The sequence below is a fragment of the Fukomys damarensis genome, unplaced genomic scaffold, assembly GCF_012274545.1.
Source record: "Fukomys damarensis isolate Sample0158 unplaced genomic scaffold, DMR_v1.0_HiC HiC_scaffold_11, whole genome shotgun sequence".
NCBI classification, from domain to species: Eukaryota; Metazoa; Chordata; class Mammalia; order Rodentia; family Bathyergidae; genus Fukomys; species Fukomys damarensis.
In genome coordinates, this window is record NW_022900923.1 from 20,576,904 (window position 1) to 20,599,364 (window position 22,461).

General features: G+C 42.8%; 1 long non-coding RNA gene across 1 annotated transcript; it reads left to right on the forward strand.

Annotated features, from left to right (window-relative positions):
* The first annotated feature begins 1,099 nt into the window (after window positions 1-1,099).
* On the forward strand, window positions 1,100-9,281 carry LOC104866346. The gene is made up of 3 exons (XR_781424.1): window positions 1,100-1,157; window positions 8,046-8,226; window positions 9,108-9,281. It is a non-coding gene; the product is annotated as an uncharacterized LOC104866346 (long non-coding RNA).
* The last annotated feature ends 13,180 nt before the right edge of the window (window positions 9,282-22,461 follow it).

Genomic DNA, 22,461 nt, shown 5'->3' on the forward strand with positions numbered 1-22,461 from the left:
CCCTGCTGGTCCATATAAGATCTGTGGCTCAGTGGCTCTGGCAAAGGGGAATGGAAGGAGACAAGAGGATACAGGACATTAAAACGGGCCACATCAGCTGAAGCAGTGTCATAGGAAATGTCCTTGCCAGTCCCCTCCCTGACTGAAAATCTGGTCCTTTCTTGGCTCAAATTCAGTTTATTCCCTGAGGCATTGCTAGCTTCCTCAAGACTCCCCCAAATCCTCATAACACCAGCACGTGCACAGTGGCATTCCCTGTGGGTCTCCCATGGGCTTAAGCCCTCTTTCCTGAAGCTGCTTTTTCTTCCTTGTCCTTCAGTCTCTGTCTCTTTCAATGTTCTTACTGAAGTTCTTACTGCTCCTCACTTTCTCACCGCCTGCCCCACTCACTTCCCAGTATCCCCCTGAGATCTTGTAATTTGCTCAGGCAAGTTACTATCTTTAAAGATGGATCCTCCCTGCCCCAGTTTCTGCTGCTGATTTGTGTCTGGGGTCTCAGGGTCCATGTTGGGGAGGAAAGGTCTTAAGGTTCCAAATTTCCAGTGTGCAACCTTATCATTCCCCATATTCAAAACCCACCACCAGGCTACCAAAGAAACTCCTGTTACTATAATTATTTTACCACAGTTATACCTTCCTAACCTAAAAGGTGAGTATCTCCTTGGCTTGTTTTAGAGGTAAGATGAAGAGTAAGGGAATGATCTTGCTACCCAAACAAGTTCATTCTTTTCTCCCCATGAAGAGTGCATATTCTATTTGTATGCTCTGCAAGACTTAGCACAGGTCCAGACACACATACCAGTTTAGGATTTAGCTAAGCCACATAGCCAGGAATCAGGCCTGCCACACTCCAGACTCCAACATTCCCTTGTCCTGCAGTCCCCCTGCCCCAGTGTCACATTCCCAGTATGCTCACCAGAAGATCCAGGGGTGGGGTGGGAACAATTAAGACACTACTGGGTCTAAGGTTGGGAGAGTAGAGGTATTGAAAGCCAGCAGAGGCTGCACACCCTGCCCAGTGTACATGGCCTCGTGGAGAGTTCCTAGGCTCTCAGGCAAAGATGTGGGTTCCACAGCCGTTTAACAGCAATGTTATCAACAGCTCTTTGCCACGGCATCTGACCTCCAGCCAGCCCCAGCCTGTGGCCAGGAAGAAGGTAAGGAATACCAGTCCCAGAGCTCTACTTGATAATAATTTGGCTGAGAATAAGGACAGGAAACATTAATAATTTATATTTATTTTTATTAAAAAGACAGACGTATGTCATAAAGTTAGTACAACTAGCTGGAGTCCCACATCCAGGATGACCTTGGACTCTAGACCAGCAGACAGACGCTCTTGTGCATTTGTTAGCGTCACAACTCTTTTCTTCCCCCCTCGGTTAAGTTTTATGCAGAATCGCAATGCAGAAAGCCGGTGAAAGTGATGGCAGTATCAGTATTGTGCCACTGGCCCATTGCCTTGGTCTCCCCCTCGTTCCTTGCCAACTCCCTTTCTCCCACGAACTAACATCCAGCCCCTGGGGCCCCTGGTGCAGAGCATCTGCAAATGCCTGCAGCAGGGTAAAAGAGAGGCAGGAAAGTTGAACAGCAAATTTGTTCTCTACAAGGCCCCTTGAAGTGAGCTACTTTCTTTTTTAGAGTAAATAATGGGCCTAGGGATCAGAATGAAGGCTGACAAGGAACCTGTCAACATTTCCAACATCTACAGTCTTTAAATATTCAAACACCAAGATGTTGAAGGATCTTTGACTCTCCTCTTCAATTTCTTTCCTCCGAATGTCAACAAACATTGCTTTTGTTGACTGAAGAGTATGGCCTCGCCTTTCCTGATGAAATAAAAAAGAAGTGGTGCGAGAAAGGTGATAAGAAAAGTTAGGATAAAGGCTGAGGATGCTTAAGGCTGATCTGAAGGAGAGACCCTGAGCTTAGGGAAGGAGATGGAAGTACAAGGCCTAGGAAGATAACAGCCCCATGACAGTCACATGCCAGCCTCTTCCATTTTACAGAGAAGGAAACTAAAGCCCCAAGCAGTGAACAGAGTTAGGTTAGATCCAAAAACCAAGTTTAACAAGAACAATAATAAAACAAGAGCTCACAGTTTCTGGTGCATGAACTAAAACTCTTAATTATGGTTTCCTTAAAATAAAGGAGTGTGTCACTGAGGATAAAGGATGTACAGATATGATTCAGTCCAAAGTAAACATTTCAGGAAGCCCTACTGTGTGTCCTTCACTGTCCTGGGTGTTGGAGAGTAGAAAGTAACAAGGCACAGTTCCCGACGTCAAGGAGTCCACACATAGAAAAGTACCAAGTGCAACCCCAATGACATAACCTCATTAATATGTGTGTTGCCATGGGGATGATGGCAGGACCAGATACATGACTTGTGGGCCTTGGTACAACATAAAAATGCAGATGTGTTGTTCAAAAATGGCTGAGATATTTTTAAACAAGGGCAGAACATGAAATCAAATGCAGAGCCCTTCTGAGCACAGGGCAACTGTACAGGTCACACGTCCTTGAAGACTGCCACTCTGGATGTCAGACGCCAGCTCACAGCAGAAGGGCTGCTATACCCACATCCGAAAAGACACGAGATCATCCACAGAAGGAGAGGAAGAGTTTCCCAGGAAATGATTGGTCTAAAGACACTGTGAGGTGGAAGTAAACAGCATATTTGAGAAATGGAAGCAAGTTCAGTGAGGCCAGGGAATGAGATATGAGTGGGAGAGTAGCAAGAAATGAGCTGGCAGGGAGGCATGCCCCAGCATCAGGTTCTTTTAGACCTTCCTAGACAGTTATGGTACAAATATTGGTGAGTTACTGAAGCTGCCCAGGGATGTGATCTAATGGGTAATTTAGAAGAGAAACCTGTGCAGCAAGGGGAGAGTGGATCAGAGGAGACTGAGCCTGGAACTAGACTCAACTTAGGAGGTCACTGTAAATAGTCCAGGGAGTCACAGGGGGCATCCAAATATTTAGGGAAGAGTGCTTAGCTGGCAGTAGAGACTCAGGACTCATCCCCGCACAGGAGCAATTGAAGTCTGGGGAGTGGACATAGGCACCTTGATGGAGAATGAGAGTGAGAACTAAAAATATAGATGGGTGGGGAAAGAAAGAGACTTTGAAGGAGGGGTGTTGAAGGGCAGAGGACTTGTAAATCCTGAGCTCAGGATGAGGACTATATATCATAACTGACGGAACAAGAGAAGGTAATGTTCAAAGACATAAACATGGTCAGTAATGGGTTTAGGGCAATGGCAGCAAGAGAAACGTGGAGACAACAGAGGACACTGTCTCCAGCTGTGCCACAGCAGGTCCCCAAGGGGCCACAGCAGCCTACATCACTGGTTTTCCTAGTGCTAACGTGAAGAAGCTCCCTGCTATAGTATGAATGTTTATGTCCTCCCAAATTCAAAATCCTCACCAACAACACATGCTGTCAGGAGATGGGGTTTGGGAGGCGATTCAGGAGAGGGGCTTCCCTCCTGGAAGGTTTCTCTCCCATGAATTAAATTGGTACACTTATAGGAGAGGCCCCAGAGAGTCAGCTTTCCCCTTCTATGATGTGAAGACAGAGAAGAAGATGCCATCTACACACCCAGCAAAAAGACTTTCACCAGACACCAGACTTTCATCAGCCTGTGCCTTGGTCTTGGTCTTGGTCTTGCCTTGCCTTGGTCTTCATAGCCTCCACAACTATGAGAAATAATTTTCTGCCATTCATAAACCATCTAGTCCATAATATTTTGTTACAGCAGCCTGAATGGATGGACTCAGACCCACCCCCTTCCACTTACTTCCTCATGGCTGCCACATTTCCCAACAGAAACTGTTAGAACAACATCTGACTCAGGGTATGGTCACAGTCCCTCATCCTCACAGTCGGTCTCCCCCTTACCAGCCACAGAAGGGCCTCCGTGACCACCCAAGCTATTTGCACTAAGGTTATACTCCTCCCACCCACCTTGAAACTCTCTCCTGAGGCCCCAGGCAGGAAGACCTCCTCCCCTCTGCTTGACAGCACTTGCCCAGTGTGGCAATGCCTTTCTTTTCATTACATATCCAGAATGATAAGTAGTAGCTCATTTATCTTAGGCTTTGGTACAATTTCCTATAAGGACTGACTCAGGAGTCCATGATCCAGGCCCACACTGCATCACAAGTAAAGACCCCTTGCTCCCTTGGCCTTTAAGCACATGGTCTAGGAAATGAAGGGTCCAACTTGGAGCTCCCTTTTACTGAGTTCCTACTGTGAGCCAAGTGTTTTTACACTAATATCTCCTTTCCTTCTCAATGCAATCCACGAGGTAATTACTAACTGGTGTATTAGTTAGCTTTCCCATCGCAGAGACACAATAGCTGAAATACAATGTAATGAGGGAAGGTTTGATTTAGTTCATAGCTTCAGGAGATTCGGGATATGGTAAGAAAGCTCCAAGCAGAGATTTCCTGACAAAAGGGTGGCAAACAAAGCTTCTGAGAAGCAGAGCAGGGGAACAGTGCTAGACCAGAGATCAGATTTAGTACCCAAAGTCACACCTCCACGACCCACCCATGCACACCCAGAGCTGTGCTTTACTAACTTTCTGGGCATGTCTTAATCCAGTGAAGATGACATATCAGTATTAATGCTCAAAATGAGTATCGTTCTATTTCCCAGGGAAGGTAACCAGAGCAGCCAAAGGTTGTATAGTGATACAGAAAGTGCTCAAATCCTCCTTATTGTCTGGGTTAAGAGGCCTTTACACAGTCTTTTGTACATTTTGATAATGTTTCTGGCCTTGTATATCCCCAAAGATAGCAGAGTGAAAATAAAAATAAAAACAGACCCCTCTTTTCAGGCTTGGCTTCACATCAACTAGCTACCAAACAGAAAGGAATATTGGGCCAAGGTGGTCATAATAGAAGCATCCTGCAGAGGACCCTCCTGATCCTGAACAGCTGGAGGATATTTGTGGCCCAGGAAGCTCCCTGCTGTTCTCTGAGTGCACACACACACACACACACACACACTTACTTCTTTGATTAGTAAAACCCACTCCCTGCACAGACACAAACCACAAAAACAACCCACATCAGACTTAGAAATGCAACCAGCAGTCCACACCGATTGATTGATTCTGGCCTGTTTACAGCTGGCATTGCTCCTGATTTGGCCTCCTTCCTTTATGACTAGCAGATGCCTGTGCCATATCTGTTGGTTCAATATTTTTTATACCTTCCCTGATTCTGAAGAAAATGGAGCTCAGACAGCTTAAATAATATTCTGGTAGAGCTTCCACCATCAGACGGCAGAGCCAGGTTCATAACCAAGTCTGTCCAACTCCGCTGCCCAGTGCTCTTAGGTCCAGTGCTCCATACATCATGACTCTCTCTGCCACTGGGTCCAATGGCTTTCTATGCAGATAGGATGCCTAGTGGCTACTCACATGCACTGGCTTGCCTGTGACAGAAATGCACAGTCAACCCCTTTTGGAAGCATGGCTATCCAATAAGGAAAAATTTCCAGGGAAAGACAAATGGTTAATCCCATTTTAGCAAATCTCATAAATTTCAGAGAAACCATCTACTTGGATGAAAGATTCAGGGCTCTTTTCATCCTCTGAACTGGATTACTGATTACTGGGAAATGGCCGTAAACAAACATGCTTTCTTATTCCAAACATTATTGACACTGTTGAGCAGCAGGTGACCCTTATGATCTTAGGACAGTGGACCTGACTAAATACTATCCAAATAAGAGAGACACCAACTGAAACAGGGACACATAGCCAAGACGCAATTCTCCTGAGAAACAATGCACAGGAAGTAATAAACAAGCCATAGGTGTCAAGCAGCAGCACTGCCCTGCAGAGCCACGCTGCAGACGGGATGGGAATCCTGGAAGCGGGGCTGCCCACACTGATGAGCTTCCTGCCTCACTAGGGCAGTGGTTCTCAACATGTGCCCCTGCCAGCAGCCACAGCACCGGTTGGAAACCTGTGAGAAGGACAAATGCTCCGGCCCCACTCCAGGATGGTAGATTTAATGATGGGGGGATGTTGGTTTTATTAAAATTAATTAATTTACATAGTAATATGTTCAATATTAATGGATCCATGCTTTAGCAAGCCCTCCTTTTGATCCTTATGTATAACAAAACTCAAAACCAGCTCTCTAAAATTTCACAAAGAATCAACACAGTATTGGTCAAATCTGTCCCTGGAACTAAGAGAAATTAGGAACAGTAGGCCTTTAAAAAGAAGTATTTCTGAGTAGGTGGTGATGTGAGAAAAATATCACTTTTTTTTTTTCGTACCGGGGGTACAACGCAGGACCTGGAGCTTGTGAGGCAGGTGCGGTTGCCACTGAGCTAAATCCCTGGCCCCAAAAAATCAACATTAGATGAGACAAAGCATGAATTAGGTCCCAGGTCAGCTTAACATTTCCAAGAATCAGTTTCATTTTCTGTAAAAGGAGACAATAATACCCGGCAGGGTGTCTAGAATGTAGAAGATGTTAAAACAAGAGTAACTGTTACACTGATGCTTTGCATCAATCAGCAACTGGTTATGACATTCAAGAGCCACTGAGCACCTGCCCCTCCCGCGGGGAGACAGTGGGAACATCCACACAGGCGAGGATCGGGAGGGCTGGGCCTCACTGCTCTCCACATGAGCTCGGGGACAGGGGGATGGGGTGCTCTGAATCCGACAGGCACAGTTGGGGAGCAACAGAAACAGAGCCCGGCACCAGCTCTCTGCGGACAGTGTCTTCACAGAAAGGCTGCCTCACGTCTTCACAGTAAAGCTCCCTTTTGAAACTACTCCTTTGAGAAACCTCAAGTGTCACACTGCCATGCACTGCAAAACTAATCAAGACTTCTAAGCGCGAGCCTTCTGTCATCAGAGCAGAGCAGGTCGACATGAAAACTCAGTCAATGCCCGGGGCCCACCAGAGAAGGGACGGAGGAAAGGAGAAGCACAGCATCCAAGGGTGAACACCAGGCACCCAGCGAGAGTGTAGCGATCGGCGAGTGTAACTCGCAGCACAGCTTCTGCTCTCTAGTGGGTGTGAGACATGACCCTTGCCGTCAGTGCTGCTGCCTTATTACCTTAGACTTCACTTCTTCAAACAACTTCCAGGGCAAGTAGACAGGCTGGGGTGTCCACAAGACGCTCCAGCACCTGCCACACGTCACCTATGTGCTTGTACCCCTCCACTACTGAAAGGTAATTCTCTGAGGTTTGGGTCCATTGTCCCGTTCACCCTGTGCTCGGCATATGGCAGCCTAAACTCCAGCCTGACAGTTGGTCATTAGGCAGGATGTTCTTGAAGGAGCTTACGCATGAAAAGAATGATGGTCTAATGGGACTGAGGAACCACTGCATTATTAGCTGGGCCAGTATCAAATCATCTACCTCAGGCAGAGCTAAGTAGGACAGGCAAGTAGAACTTCTTGGTTCTCTCAAGTTTGAAACCAGACCTTGGGGTGCTTATCACCTCTGGCTAATTCTTAAAGGAAAGAAACCCAAAATTCTGATGAGAGTCCCTAAGAGAGATAGAGAAGGGAGGAAGAAGGAGGAGGTGAGGATGCTTTTCCTCCAAATCCTCTTGCTCTTTCTCAACACTTTCAGTGTAGATTAGCTTAACCTCTGTCTCAACAAACAAAAATCCTATCCATTTGGAAGGAAGGTGAGGAAAAATTAGGGTGGAAGGCAAGATTATTTTTGATGGGAAAAGTAAAATTGATAAATATTATTAATTGCATAGATTTTTGTCCCGTTGCATAGAACAACGTTCTAACACTATGCTCAAACAATTTAATCATTTCATTAAATGAAGGATAAATCGAAAAATAAAATATTCTATAAGGAAAATACTTAAAAGGAAGCACTACTGTCATTTCCTTCCTGGTAATTCAGCAGTCTGTTTGCCCAGCAGCCTTCTACCCTCAGTCTGAGTTATCTTTGGCTTAGGTTGAGGGTAGGAGAATAAGAAATTAAGTTTTCTAAGAAGCAAGAGGTTTGACATTCAAGTTTGACTTTTTAAATTCACAGGAAAAAAATACTAATTTTGAAAGTGCTGGCTTTCCAGTGCAAGTGCGAAGCACATGAGGAAATGAGAGTCTTTCCGGACTCCATGGAGTAGGCACCGTGGAAGACTGCAGCAGAGCGGCAGCAGCTTACCTCCCCTAGAGGAGAGGTTCGAGGGAAATCACAGAAGAGAAGGAAGTTATAGGTAGGTAAGTGTTCTGAGGAGACCCAGCCTGTCTCTTCAGGGTTTCTGTTCGGGTAGTTGCATTCCAGAACGCCAAATGAAAAGAAACAACCTTTCTCTCCTGAGAGGGTCCTCAACTCCATGGGAAGGGATGCATCACCCACCAAATACACACACACACACACACACACACACACACACACACACACACACACACACAAACCTCCCTAGAAATTTCAGAGGATCTTTGTGGTTAGCAAGAATGAGTCAGGGCACAAGTTGAGTGGACACTAGGCAAGGTCACAAAGAGTGATCTGAGAGGACACACCATGTCCTATACCAGCTGCAGACACCTGTCAACCAATGCAGTGAGGACAGAGGCTCATCCTCCAAACAGGTGAGACTGACTACAGCACCGCAGCAGTGAGCCAAGACCAATGTCGACACACAGACCACATCACACAAGAGCCCTCTTCCCACCCCTTGTCACCATGATCCCCTTTAGCTCCCGTCTTCCACAGGCACCACCCCAAGTAGGAGAGGAAAGGATAATATCTGAGAATGAACAACAGTCCTGATAGGAAGTTTTTATTTTAAAAAAGACTGGGTTTTTAACTGTTTAAGTAATTAATGAAAAGAACTTACAAATTAAGCCAAAATTTTACTAAGCTGTCAAAATTAAGTCTTTTCACAATACCAAAAAGGGGACTTGTGATGGTCATAGAAAAGATATCATGTGCCTATACATATGAGCTGTGGGCTGGAGATTTAGCTCAGTGCTTCCACCACCTGCCCCGCAAACGCAAGGTCCTGAGTTCGATCCCCAGTACCAAAACAAACGAACAAATTACATATGAGTTGTGACTAAGTTGCAAGCTCATCATATACTGTGGTTTGAACAGCAGGAGCAGAACAGATGAAGCATCTACCTCCATCACCACCACCCTCCATGAAGCTCAGAGTGCATTGGAAAGTTATCCATTAAACAGTGGGTGTCCCTCAACAAACCTGACTATTCAGCAAGCTTGCCAGGTTGTTCTACCAGTTCCATGGCACTCGGAATGTGGCAGAGAGTCAAAGCAAAACTGTAAGTATGTTCTAATGTCTCATGACCTAGGGTAGTATTGGGAGCCCCCAGCTGTCAGGACACCTGTGACTCCTGTCAAGAAGTTGAAGTTTTCTTAAACTCAAAGCTTTCCTCTTTGTGCCCAGGAGGAAACAAGACCCTTCTTCTAATGAGGACAGAAGACCCACTTAGCCAGAAATCCCTTACTTCCAGAAAGGGGCATGGTATTATGGTTGAATCTATTGTTCTAAAGTCCAGATTGAGACACCAAAAGCAGAACTTTGGGCAAGTCACTTGACTTCTCTGAACCCAAGATGAGAATAACACAACTATTTACTACATGGGGTGTAGATCAAATAGGTGATCAAGTGGATCTGGTGTAGACCAAACAGGTACGACTTGGGTGAGATCAAATAAGACATCACCTTGAACAGTTTCACATGTTTTGCCTGCTACTTCCATCAACATAGCCTTGGATCTGGCTAGACTTTCAATTTCTGGTACCTTAGCCCAAACCAAAGGGATGAGAATAAGAGAGGCTGTTTTAGCAAACTTCTGGTTGGTTTTTATTCACACTTGGGCCTAAGAAGCATGGCCCTACATAACCACAGATAAGCTGGAAGTCATCTGTCATGTCTGAGTACAGCATTTGAGGAGGAACAGGAGTGTTGAATCCTTGCCAGCAGAGTGGTTATAGGCAAGTCTCTTATTCTCTAGAGGCAGTGACACCTACCACAGATATAAGACTGATGAGAGCGTCCAATAATATGCCTGAAAGGGCTTTACAGTGTATAAAGCAATGGTGAAGCATAAAAGAGCATTATCATTACCCATCACTTTGTAACAGAGCCCTTTAAAGGGAAAGCATCCACATCTCTGATTTCTCTGCTTTGCTCCTGGCAAAACCTCCTACCACTCCAGGAAGACTGTGCAAATGCTAACCCAGAATTCCCTGCACGTTCCTTTAGAAAAGCAGCTAACTCTGACAGCTAAACCCACCTCACGGTGTATCATGAGATCCCCACAGCTCAGGCCCAACCTTCCTTCTGGTTTCTGCAGCACACAGCCAGCCCAGAAAAGGGGACAAGGAGAGCTTCCTGTAGCCCTAGTGCCTTCTGCTGATGGTGCATGGTGGCTAGGTGTCCCCAGGATCTGAAAAAAGACCAATAGGTAGAAGCCACAAGGAGCTGGGCTTCACATCCAAACAAGGAAGAACTCTGCAGGTGTCTGACAGCCCAAATATAGTGAAACTTCCCTTCTTGGGGTAAGACTCCTGCCCTGGTGGCTCATGAACTACTATACTCTGGAAGATCTATTTTATCATTACCCTTCCTGCTCAGCTCTTCTGGTCATAGTGTTCAAAACACCCTTCCTCATTCAGTCCAGGTTTGTTTATCACATACATTGTGCCTGTACTGTCCTAGCTTCTCAACGTAAGGGCCCAGCTATGAAGGCCTTTCTGTTCTAATGGCCAGTGCAGACTGTCTAGAAGGTGAGCAGAGAAGGCTTCTGGAAAGAGGGGCGATTTTAAGCTGAGATCTGAAAGGAGCATGCTGGGACCACGTGATCCCCAAGGGCCACTCTGGTCCTGGCCAGCCATGGATGACTGGCCTCAGGGAGAACACACCCTGCCGTCCTCTCCAGTTAGGGCTGGGACCCAGATTGTGAGCATCCACTCCAGAGAAGAGCCAACCCATTCACTGTCTTGTGCTCCAGATAAAATATTGATTAGGAAATTTAAAATTTTGAAATGATTTAGGAGGCCCAAGACAGGGACGTAATGTGCTGTGCCCAGCTGCGTTATGAGCCATCTATCTCCTGTCAGAAAGCAGCAAGAAACTGACAGAATCGATACAAACGTGTCTGAGGACTGGCTGAACTCATTTCCTTCTCCCTGGGGATGCAGGTGGACTGGGTTGTCCATAGGAGATGAGTGCTGAGGCTGGGGCCTGAATCCCATCTGCCTGGCTTGGAGACACCCTTCTGGGGCACTGCCCATCTCCACCGCCTCCACTGGCTGATGTAGATGTCTCTGCTGGCACATCTAGTCATCTACAACTTCAATTCTCGTCTGTCTCTTTATGAAGATCTAATAAGACCTCTGGCCCTTGGCCTGAAAGAAAAATAATAATAATAACAATAGCTGCATCCTATTTAGCACCTGATGTGTACTAGGCATCTTAAAATAATCATCACTGACCTTCCCAGAGCCTCAATTTCCTTATATATGAAAGGAAGATAATAACAATTTACTCACAGGGTTAATGTAATATTAAGTAAGATACATGGTGAATGCATGTAATGCCACTGAATTACTCACTTAACATGGTTAAGATAGTAAATGTCATGGTGTGTACATTTTAATTAAATAAAAATAAAACCAATAAGAAGCAACAACATTAAGGCAGATAAGCCACATGAGGTAGTACAGTGGTGGTGAACCTATGGCACGCATACCACAGCCAGATTGTTTGTCACCATTGAAAGCTCTAAGAGGTTCACCATCACTCGCATGGTACATAGAAGTTTCTCCATAAGTGGCAGCAGCTGATAAAACTGGGTACACATCATTAGTAACAGGTAATACAACCATGGCAACAAAAGTTTGAAGTAGCAGAACCAACATTTGAACACAGATCAGCCTAATGCTAAAAGCAGAGCCCTGTGGCCCCCATCATAGAAGAAAGGAGAGCAGTGCTCGTTTGCTGGGTTCTCTCACCGCTGTTCCTCTGGCTCCTGACCAGCATTCCAGGTGCAAAGCTTGTATTGCTCTGTAAGGTTAATAAATATGTCACTCCCGGGGAATGGCTTTGCTCCTTTCTCCCTCACACATGGCTCTATGCACCTGAAGCATTTATTAAGCATGCTGAGAGGTTTGAATAGAACTTTAATATTTCTAGCTAAACAGTGACGTGTGCAGCAGGCATAGAATCATTCCTTTGATCTTACCCTTGCAGGCCTACTCAGCTTAAGGCAACTGGCTAACCCCAGGAATAGTGTGACATTTCAAGATGCGAGATATTAAAGGAGCACATCAGTAAAGGACCTACTATGTCAAGAAAAAGCCCATCTGTCTGTCGGTGGTTTTCACTCAGAACATTTTTTCAAGATGAATTTATCTTCCTAAGGAAATATATGCTGCAGCCACTTTTATCCAAGGCTGTGTTGACCCCTTCACAATATAGGATATAGATTTGCTTTCTGTTTTCTCAATCTGAACCTCAAATCTTCAAATCTTAGTACAGTTTTGCTTAATCAAAATCTATCTTTTGTTCTTTCCCTTCCTGCAGCTTATCTTTTTTTTTTCCTCCATCATATCCATGCCTACAAAAAAGCTTTGTTGAGCACCTTACTACATGTCAGGCACATAGAGAGATAATTAAGACTATCTAGAAAATATAGAGTTCTTTTTTTAAATTAGATCCCCTCAAAATAAAAGACCTACTCAAAAAATGGGCAGCTGAAATGAAGACACTTCTCATAAGAAGTACAAATGGCCAATAAATACATGAAAAAATGCTCAACATTTTGGCCATTAGAGAAATAAATTAAAACAATGCTGAGAGTTCATCTGACTTCAGAAAGAAGGGTTATCATCAAGAAGTTAAACAATCACAAATGCCGGTGAGTGTGCAGGGAAAAAGGAATGTGTCTATATTGTTGGCAGAATGTAAACTAGCAAAACCATGATGGAAATTGGTATGGAGACTCCCCAAAACATTAAAACAACAAATTCCATTGGCCCAGCTAGGTATCTTCCTGAAAGAGTTAAAGAAATAATATTGCAGGGATACGTGTGTACCCGTGTTTACAGCAGCACAATTGATAATAGCTAAATCATGGAAATAACCTGTATGTCCATCAACGATAAAGTACAGTATTTACAAACAATGGAGTACTACTCTGCCATAAAGGATAAACTTGAGTCCATTTTTTTTTTAAGTGGATTCACCTTGAGACCATAATGCTAAGTGAACTAAATCAGACACACAAACCTAAATACTGCATGGTTTCTCTTATATGAGAAACTCAAAATATACATAATTCGCAAAATAAAAGACAGATATTCAGAAAAGGTTGATGGAGCCTTTGCAAAAGGGAAGGGGACCGCCGGGTGTGGTGGCACACGCCTGTAAGCCCAGCACTCCGGAGGCTCAGGCAGGAGGATCGCTGTGAGTTCGAGACCAGCCTGGGCTACGTAGTGAGTTCCAGGTCAGTCTCAACGACATAGTGAGACCCTGTCTCAAAAAAAAAACCAAAAAAAGGGCCAGGGATTTAGCTCAGTAGTTCAGCTGCCTGCCTCACAAGCACAAGGACCCACGTTCAATCTCCAGTACCAAAAAAAAAAGGAGGGGAAGGGGACCAAGAGATGAAGGGAAGGGAGAATGAGAGAAAGGAAAGGGGAGAAAAAAAGCACTACGATGTGTTGTGTACATGAACCAGCACCCCATGAGGAAGGTAATCATCAGGGACTGCAAATATATACTAATAAAAAAACTCTACACCCTCCAAGGATTTATAACAAACCCCATAGCAAACCAGGACATACAGAATTAAGACTGATTCAGGGATGTCAAAGGAGGGTCAGGCGGGCATCAGAATGTGACTTGTGAAACACGTCTTCCTTCTAATCAGGAGACCCAGTGGATGGAATTAAGGCAGAGCGGTCCAGAATGAATTCACAGGCAGAGGTGCGCAGCTAAAGAACAGGAGGCTTATTAGAAAATTGAGTGCAGCTTGGCAAAGCAGCCACATAGGGTGAAGATGGTGATGGTGGGGCTAGGGTTGGTGGCCAAACACAGCTGATGAGCTTGTTGCCAACCAGAGCTGGAGGGCCTAGCAGACTGTGATAAAGGATCTTCATAGGTTTTGTGATAATCATTAGCTGCAATTTGTTGAGCTATGGCTTTGGGTAGTTCATATATATCATTTCCTCGAACCGATTCCTACAAAGCAGATAGTGTCCCATTTTTCAGGTAATTAAATCATGGCACAAAGAGGCAGAGAATGGGGAAAACATAACATGATTTCATTTAACTTTAGAGAGATTCCTCAGATGGAGAACAGATTATCAGGATACAAATACAAAGGCAGTGAAGCCAATTAGAAGACTATTGTAATAGTCCAGGTGCAAAGCGTTAACAGCCTGAATTAAGACAGAAGCAGGAAGATGAGCGAGTTTGGGGGAGGGGATAATGAGCACATTTTGCATTCCTAGGCTATTTCCTTCCGTCTTTATTTCTAGAGTTCAAGGGCAGGGTATCATCTATGCTTGCTTTCTAAGCTCAGAGACACAGGTGACAACTCTATAGAGAAGGCATGGAGACAAAAAAGAAAATGCATACCAGCCAGAACTCTTGTTCACTGCCTCTCTCCTTTAAGACAAGAGAACACTATTTTCAATGAAGGTGTGCTTATTTGGCTTCTGTTTGGGAAAGGTCCTGTCCTTTCATTTTCCTGTATTTTCTTACTTCCACAGCAGAAAGACTAAAACCCATCGCTAATGCTGCTCTAGCAGGACATAAGCATATCTTCATAAATTCAGTAAAGAGCCCCTTTCCTTCTTAGATGTCTCAAAGTAAAATGAACTTGGTAAAGAAAGCAAGCTGTCTGTACAACACTCCACAAAGAAAGAATAGTGTGTGTGCTAGGTTACAATATTGTCCTCCATTGTTTACTCTCCCTGTCTGTAAGATAAATATGCATCGCATCTCTGGTCATTGCCCGGCCACAGAGGCTCCTGGTGAGAGGACTGTATTCCTGCCCCATTGGTGTCCCATGCACATGACTTACTTTGGCCAACTGAATGTGAACCAAAGTGACATATGCCACATGCTGCATGACAGTGTCCCTTGTTCATTTTCCATACAGACAGTTATTCTAGATACCAGCTCCTGCTCCTGCCTTGATTCTTAAAGGAAGAAGATATTTGGAACAGGAATAATGCCATTCTGGTCCACAGCTAGTCTGAAACATGACCAGGAAAATAAACTTCTGTGACAAGCCACTGAGGTTTGGAGGCTGCTTGTTTCTGCAATATAACCTCCAGAAAACAACTAACGCAGGTGGGAACCCAGCCACATGAGGCTCCAAGAAACAAGCATAAGGAGTATTTGTGTTTAAGAATTGGCTACCCTGAGTGGAAGTGGTGAAAAAAATGACTAGAGGGAAGAGGCATTCATTATTCCAAGATCATGGCCCATTCAGAGCAATGAAACAGTCTCTCATCTTGCATGAGCTGCACAAAATCCCTCAGGTGTCTCACAAAAGAGCTTTGAGCATCATGCTTCTAGTGGGGAGAGACACTGGCAGGGTCCCTAAGTTACCTTTATTGAAATTATTCAGTTGAAATCTAATATGGAATAAATCTAGGAAAAAAAAAGATTGAACTGGTGGATTTCATGCTTTAGGTTTTTTGTTGGTTTTTTTTTTTTTCCATTTACAAACTTTAGCATTTCTATCTGTAAAACTCCAAGGCAGTCAACCCTCTGCCACTTAAGTTTCTGCAGGAGCACTTTAAAGCACACCATGCTTCTTGCCTGAGGAAACTTATCTTTCTTCCTATGTTAGTTTATCCAAGAGAGACATAGAGAAGAGTTTTTGTATTATCCGGAAGACATCACTAGAAGGGGTTTCATGTTTTATTGGCGCTTCCTTTTAAGAGATGAGGATATTAAAGACAGAATGTGACTTATGCAGAGTCAGGCCTGACATAGCACTTGGCATATAATAGGCACTAAATAAACAGCTTTTGAAGAAATAAATAAATTGAAACCTAAATGAACAAAAGCTCACCCAGACTGCAGATTGCAGGACTTTCCTTTGTATACCATGTCAACTGTACTTTTCACTAGGTCGGGCTGTGGGTTGATCATTCATGCCTCAGTGCTTTCAATACCCAGTTTTGTCATCCAGTTACTGAGTGCTGGGTACAATGCTGGACACTGGGGAGACCAAGTTGAAGTAGACAGGTGATAGCCTCTGAGCTCTAAGAGTATTCAGCATACAGTAAGCCCCTTGTCAGTCTACCTGCCTCACTAATACTAGCTTGAATTCTTTGAATTCAATGACTCTCCCCACTGCAAAGGAAAAGGGACTACTGATATGCTAGCAGTTTTGTGAGGGTTATAGTCAAATTGTTTGGTCTTGGGACTTCTTATTACTCTTAAAATCATTGAGGGCAACAACATGGTTCTGATTAATTCAGTCTCTTTTGCATTTTCCATGAAAATTGTCAATAGTAATAATATTAATCATAATAAAAATTTAACTAAGAAATGTTTAAAACACGTATTTATTCAAACTCTAAGAAATCCACCACGTTACCACAAAGAACATATTTTTACTTTTTAAGTATATTTTTCAAGATAAAATAATTTTAGTAAAAAGACATTGTAAAAATTTGACATTTTTAACATTTCTCCTCTGAAGTCACTCTCTTGAGATAGTATACATCTGTAGCCTTTAGAAAATCCATCATATCATGAGAATGCGGGAGTTAATATCTTAATGTTATTTGAAAATAGTTTTGATCTCATGGACCCCTTGAGAAGTCCTGAGAACCCCCACAATCATTAGATTACATGTGGAAACCACCACTCTGCTTAATCTTCCCTTGAAAGGGGAAAAAAATAATTGGGGGAAATTGGAAAGTTACGAGTGAATAGGAAATGGTAATACGTAGGTGTGTGAAATCTCTGAGCAGTTCCCATTCAGCAAGTAGAGTCAAGCTGGGAAGCAGCTTCCCTTTGTAACCACTTAATGACTTTTTTAAGGTTGGACGGCAACTCTCCAGGAACTTTTAATACTCTTCACATGAAGCCGCTTGAGATTTGAGTCAGAACCATTCCTATACCAGTCTTACCCCTCTGTTAATTCTAGTCTTCTTCAGAAACAAATGACTCACAAGGACAGAGGAAGTTGGCTTAAAGAAAAAGGTACAACCAACTATCCATGCCACCAATTCCATGACAAGTAAAAACTACCACCTTCATGTCGGAAAAACTGGATCTCAACCTGCCAAAGATTAAAACTGGACCCTTATCTTTCACCATGCACTAAATTAAAATCCAAGTTGGATTAAGGATCTAAACATTAAAACAGAAACACTAAGCTTGCTGGAAGATAAGTTAGGCAGAACTCTGGAAGATATTGGCATAGGAAAAGATTTTATGAACAAATCCTCAGTAGCACGGGAACTATCAGAAAGAATCAATAACTGGGATCTCGTCTTATTAAAAGTCTTCTGCACTGCAAAAGAAACCATCAACAGAACTAAGAGGCAGCCTACAATGTGAGAAAAACTTTTTACCAGCTGCTCCTCAGACAAAGGACTATTATCTAGAATATACAAAGAACTCAAAAGTCAGCCCCCCCAAATATAAAGACCCGATTCAAAAATGGGCATCTGAAATGAACAGACATTGCTCAGACAAAGAAGTAAAAGCAGCAAGTAAATATATGAAAAAATGTTCCACATCACTGGTCATTCGAGAGATGAAGATGAAAACAACACTGAGATTCCACCTCACCCCACAAAGAATGGCTGCTATCAAGAAATCAAACAATAACAAACGTTGGCGGGGTTGTGGGGAGAAAGGAACCCTTCTCCATTGTTGGTGGGAGTGCAGAATGGTGCAACCACTATGGAAGTCAATATGGAAATACCTCAAAGAGCTGGGACTAGAGGTTCCATTCGACCCAGCCATCCCTCTGCTGGGTATCTTTCCAAAAGAATTAAAAGAATCATACCACAGTGATATATGTGCACCAATGTTTATAGCGGCGCAGTTTGTAATAGCTAAAACATGGAAACAGCCCATTTGCCCATCAGTTGGAAACTGGATAAAGAAGATGTGGTTTTTCTATAAAGTGGAGTATTACTCAGCCATAAAGAATGAGAAATTAGATTCGTTCATAGGAAAATGGATACATATTGAGGATATACTCCTAGGTGAAATACATAAGTCACACATGTGTAAATACAAGGTAGTTTCTCTGGTGTGAATAAACTGTAATAGTACATAAGATCCTAATGAGATAACTGACATTGTGAAATGGGAAGAAAGGGCTAAAGGTGTAGGGAAAGTGGGAAGGGTAGGGGAAAGGTAATAAGGGAAAAGAAAAAAATGTGAGATAATGAAAAGATGGAAATAAAGTGTTTGTAAATGGGGAGGGGAGGAGGGGGTGAAGGGAGGGCAGGGACAAGGGGAAAAATGAGAACCAAGACCTGTCATGTAAAGGTACAAGATCCCAATAATGGATGTAACTGTACTGTATACCTAAAATGTACCAATAAACTTTAAAAAAAAACTACCACCTTCACACTTGTGAAGAAAAGATCAGGCAAAAGGCCTTTCTAAGCCTATGAAACCCTTCCTGAGTGCATGCATTAATCAAGGGGCACCCTTCCAGTACCAAAAATATTTGAAGAGATTAGAAAAATTCCTCAAGTAGAGAATACTAAACAAATAAAAACTCAATGTCTAATAGTAATATGAAAGCAAGGAGTAATAATACACAGAAATGCAAGGTGAAAAGACATGAAGAATTATTTAAGCATTATTGATGATGTCCAGATTCCTTTCAGCTCTAGTATAAACAGAAACACAGTTAACTACCAGTTAATTATACACATACTTTATCTAACATACTTTTATTGGCACTGACACCATGGGTCTTCAAAGAGGAACAGGTAGTAGCATAGAAAAAAGGTATTTCTTATAACTTCCTCAACCCAAGCTGAAGGCATAACAGCAAGGTCCTTAAACTACAGATTTAGCATCTGTAATATGTTGAGTTTTTCTCAGGAATCCCCAAACCACTTGTGGCAAGAACTTGGATGGCTTCTTACAGACAGTGATTTACATCTGCACTCCCCAGGTTGACGCTCACAGCCCTTACTGGCTCCCTAAAGTCATCCTGCACTGCACTCACTCCCACACTTTTCTCTCCCAGGCAGACTGGTACCAGCACACCTTCCACTCTGGTTCCTGACTCTCTACTACTTCTGTCTACACCACTTCTCCTACTGACTATGTGCCCTATAGGTATTTATTACTTTAGGACCCAGATAGGCTATGATCACAGAAATACATGTGTGAGTAGCTAGTCTTTTCCTTAAGATCTTTCTCACTCTTCTTTTTATAATTTTTTTATTATTGTTGTTGTTTTTGAAGGGATGGAACAAACCATGTGGACCTGACACCACCTTTCAGGTTCACTTAGCATCTCTATATCACACCTTTTTTCCCTGTCCTTAGGTTCCATGGAAAGTAGTCATTCCTTCCCTCCTTCATGCATTCAACAATGGTCTGAGGGTAAAGTGTTTCAAAGAATTTTGAAGGTATAACAATGCATGAGAAAGACTTCACCTTAGTTCACACAGACAAAACACACGAGCAAACAAAGAAATTCTAATAATGAAGGCAAAAAGTCATAAAGAGGAGCTGAGGATGAAATTAGCGCTTTAGAAAGTGAGCGGTTAAGGAAATCATCTTTGAGCAATGACACTGAATGGATAATATTGAAGCAAAAATGAGTAAATTGTGCGACAATACCTTCCTCGGTTAAATGGAACACCCCTTGTACAGGTGATATGAGGATTTAATCTGTTAACTCATGGATAGCACTTGGAATTGCCCTGGGCCATGGCAATGGATGTAGTAAGGTTTATTGTAGGACTTGAATTGACAGAAATTTTTGCTGGATATATTGAGGGATTTAGAAACAAGCATCAAGTGTACCTCCCTCACTCAGGTTGAAATGTCTACCTGTGGCACTGTACCGTAGACAATTATATTTATAAATCTAGAACTCAGAAGGGGATCATGATTGAAGATATAAATACTGCAGAATCAGTGTAGATGGTATATTCCAATACATGGAACTTGAATACATTAGCACAGAAGAGACTTTGCAAGACAAAGAACTAAGATTAAACTTTGAAGATTTGGTGGCAGAAGAAGAGACAGAGCAAGGAGAGTGGGAGGAGACTGAGCTCAAAGAGAAAATGGGAAAATAAATTGTTATGGAAAACAAGAAAAGAGTATTTCAAGGAGGAGGAATAGCCACCATTGCCCTCAAGCTGCTGAGAGTTCAAACAAAATGAGAACAGAGAATTGACCATTGGATCTGGTAACATGGAGTTTTGGCAAAATCAAGTTGGATCGATTGATGAAGTCAAAGGCTTGATTTGAAAAGCTTGAAAAGAGATTGGGAAGTAGAGACATAAAAATAATGTGTCTAGACAGTTCCTTGAAAAGTCTGGATGAGAAGAATATCAGAGAAATTGAACAGTGGCTGGAGGGAATGTAAGTCCTAGAAAGGAATTCTGCCCTGACTGATCCCTGAACTTTGGGTTCCATGATTTTACGGAGGGATTTTAAGCTTAATCCTGATGGGTCTTTGTCCACTGAGAGGAAGCACGAATTTGTATGAAAAGCCAGGGCAATGTCTCAGCTGAACACCCTTCCTGATTTTTTCCCCCTCTTGTAGCTGTTGTATTACTTTTCCAGCTTTAGTAGAACATTTCTAAAATTCTGCTTCCCAACAGTAAAATATCCTACTATGAAATAATACTCAAGACATTAATTCAATTTGGGACGATTTTTTGGCTGTGAGACATGTATTCGGTTTGTCCTCCTCCTCGCTCAAATGCAGCAAACTTCCCCTCTCTCACCTGGATGCAAAGTAAATCATTAAGTTTCAAAGCACCGAAGCAGTGTTCATTTAGACTGATGCTACACTGAGCCAAATATACTCATTTAAACGTCAATAAAGCAGACCTCCAACTGAGTTCATTTGTGCAGAGGGAGGTAGGAAGAATCTGAGGAACATCAGAGGACCCTGTGAGCTCCCAAGATGTTATGAAAGAGGAGGAAAGCAGCGACCTCCCACCAATAGTCCCTAAATGTGATCACTTTCACTTTGTTCAATTTGGCGGAAAAGTGATATACAGATTTGAGCCTTGGAACAAATCGTAACAAGAATTCCAATTCTGTCAAGTTCCAGCAGAAACTGAGAGCTCACATCCCCATCCCATTGTACTTAATTAATTTGGGCCCATCGGGGGCTGGGGAATCTTCCAGGACCCAAACTAGCAAAGTTGGGATAAATAAGGTCCACTTCTATCACCAACTGTCTGAAACATAACGGTCCTTTAACCTCCAAATGTTTTTTGGTTATTTATTTTTTTTCTCATCTGGGTATTTTATCTAAGACTATAGAATGTCCACTGTATATAAATACCAGGAGAGAATGCAAATCCAATTCCCCATTCAAGAGTCTGTGTAAATTTTATATATTTAGGTAATCATTGCTTGGTTTGAAGACAGAAACTTTGCCCCAAATTGGGTCATTAATGATAATAAAGCACAATGTTCATATAGATTTCTACAAGAATATTTTGGTTTCAAGCATCTTTTACGATATCCAAAAAACGTACCCAATAAGCATCTTCATTTAAGCCCTTTATCAAGGCAGAGGTTGCTTTTAGCCTAACAAGTAAAACTAGAACTAATGAATGTGCTGTTTATCCTTTCTATCAACATTCATCATTTAAAAATTACAGAGTGGTGAGGGAGACAGTAAGGAACCTACTGTTTCTCCAGGTTTCCAAGGTGGGAAGGAACTGTATGAGGTCCTCTCCTATCAGTAATTGATTTAATTCATATGCCTCCCACAAAAGGCATTCTCACCACCCCTTATTGGCAAGGAAGTAGAACCTGGCACCTTAAATGATTTGCCCAAGGTCACACACTTAGTAAAAATTGAATCAAGATTTGGCTGATCTCAATGTCCATATGCTCTTCCCACCCCACTGGGCAGCCTCTCTCACAAAACGACCAAAAACATATTATAAATGTGAAAGGGGAGGGAGTCAAAACAATTATTTGTAGGGCCTAAACTCTACAGCATTCCCCTTTACAAGAAATAAATCATGTTACCACATTGATCCATGCCAGTGAGTTAACTTCTTATTTGTTCATTACACAAAATAATCTAATTATTTCAAGCCACCAGGGATCACAGAATTACTGCTCCAATGCACTAAATTGCTCACTAGTAACTTAAAAAGCTAAACAAAAAGTTTAGGTTATTTGCGGAAACCTATCAGTTTATTAATCAGGGCCAACTCATCTGCTGCGTGCTGTAAATTGAGACATCTCTCTCCATTCAGTTCCCAAAAT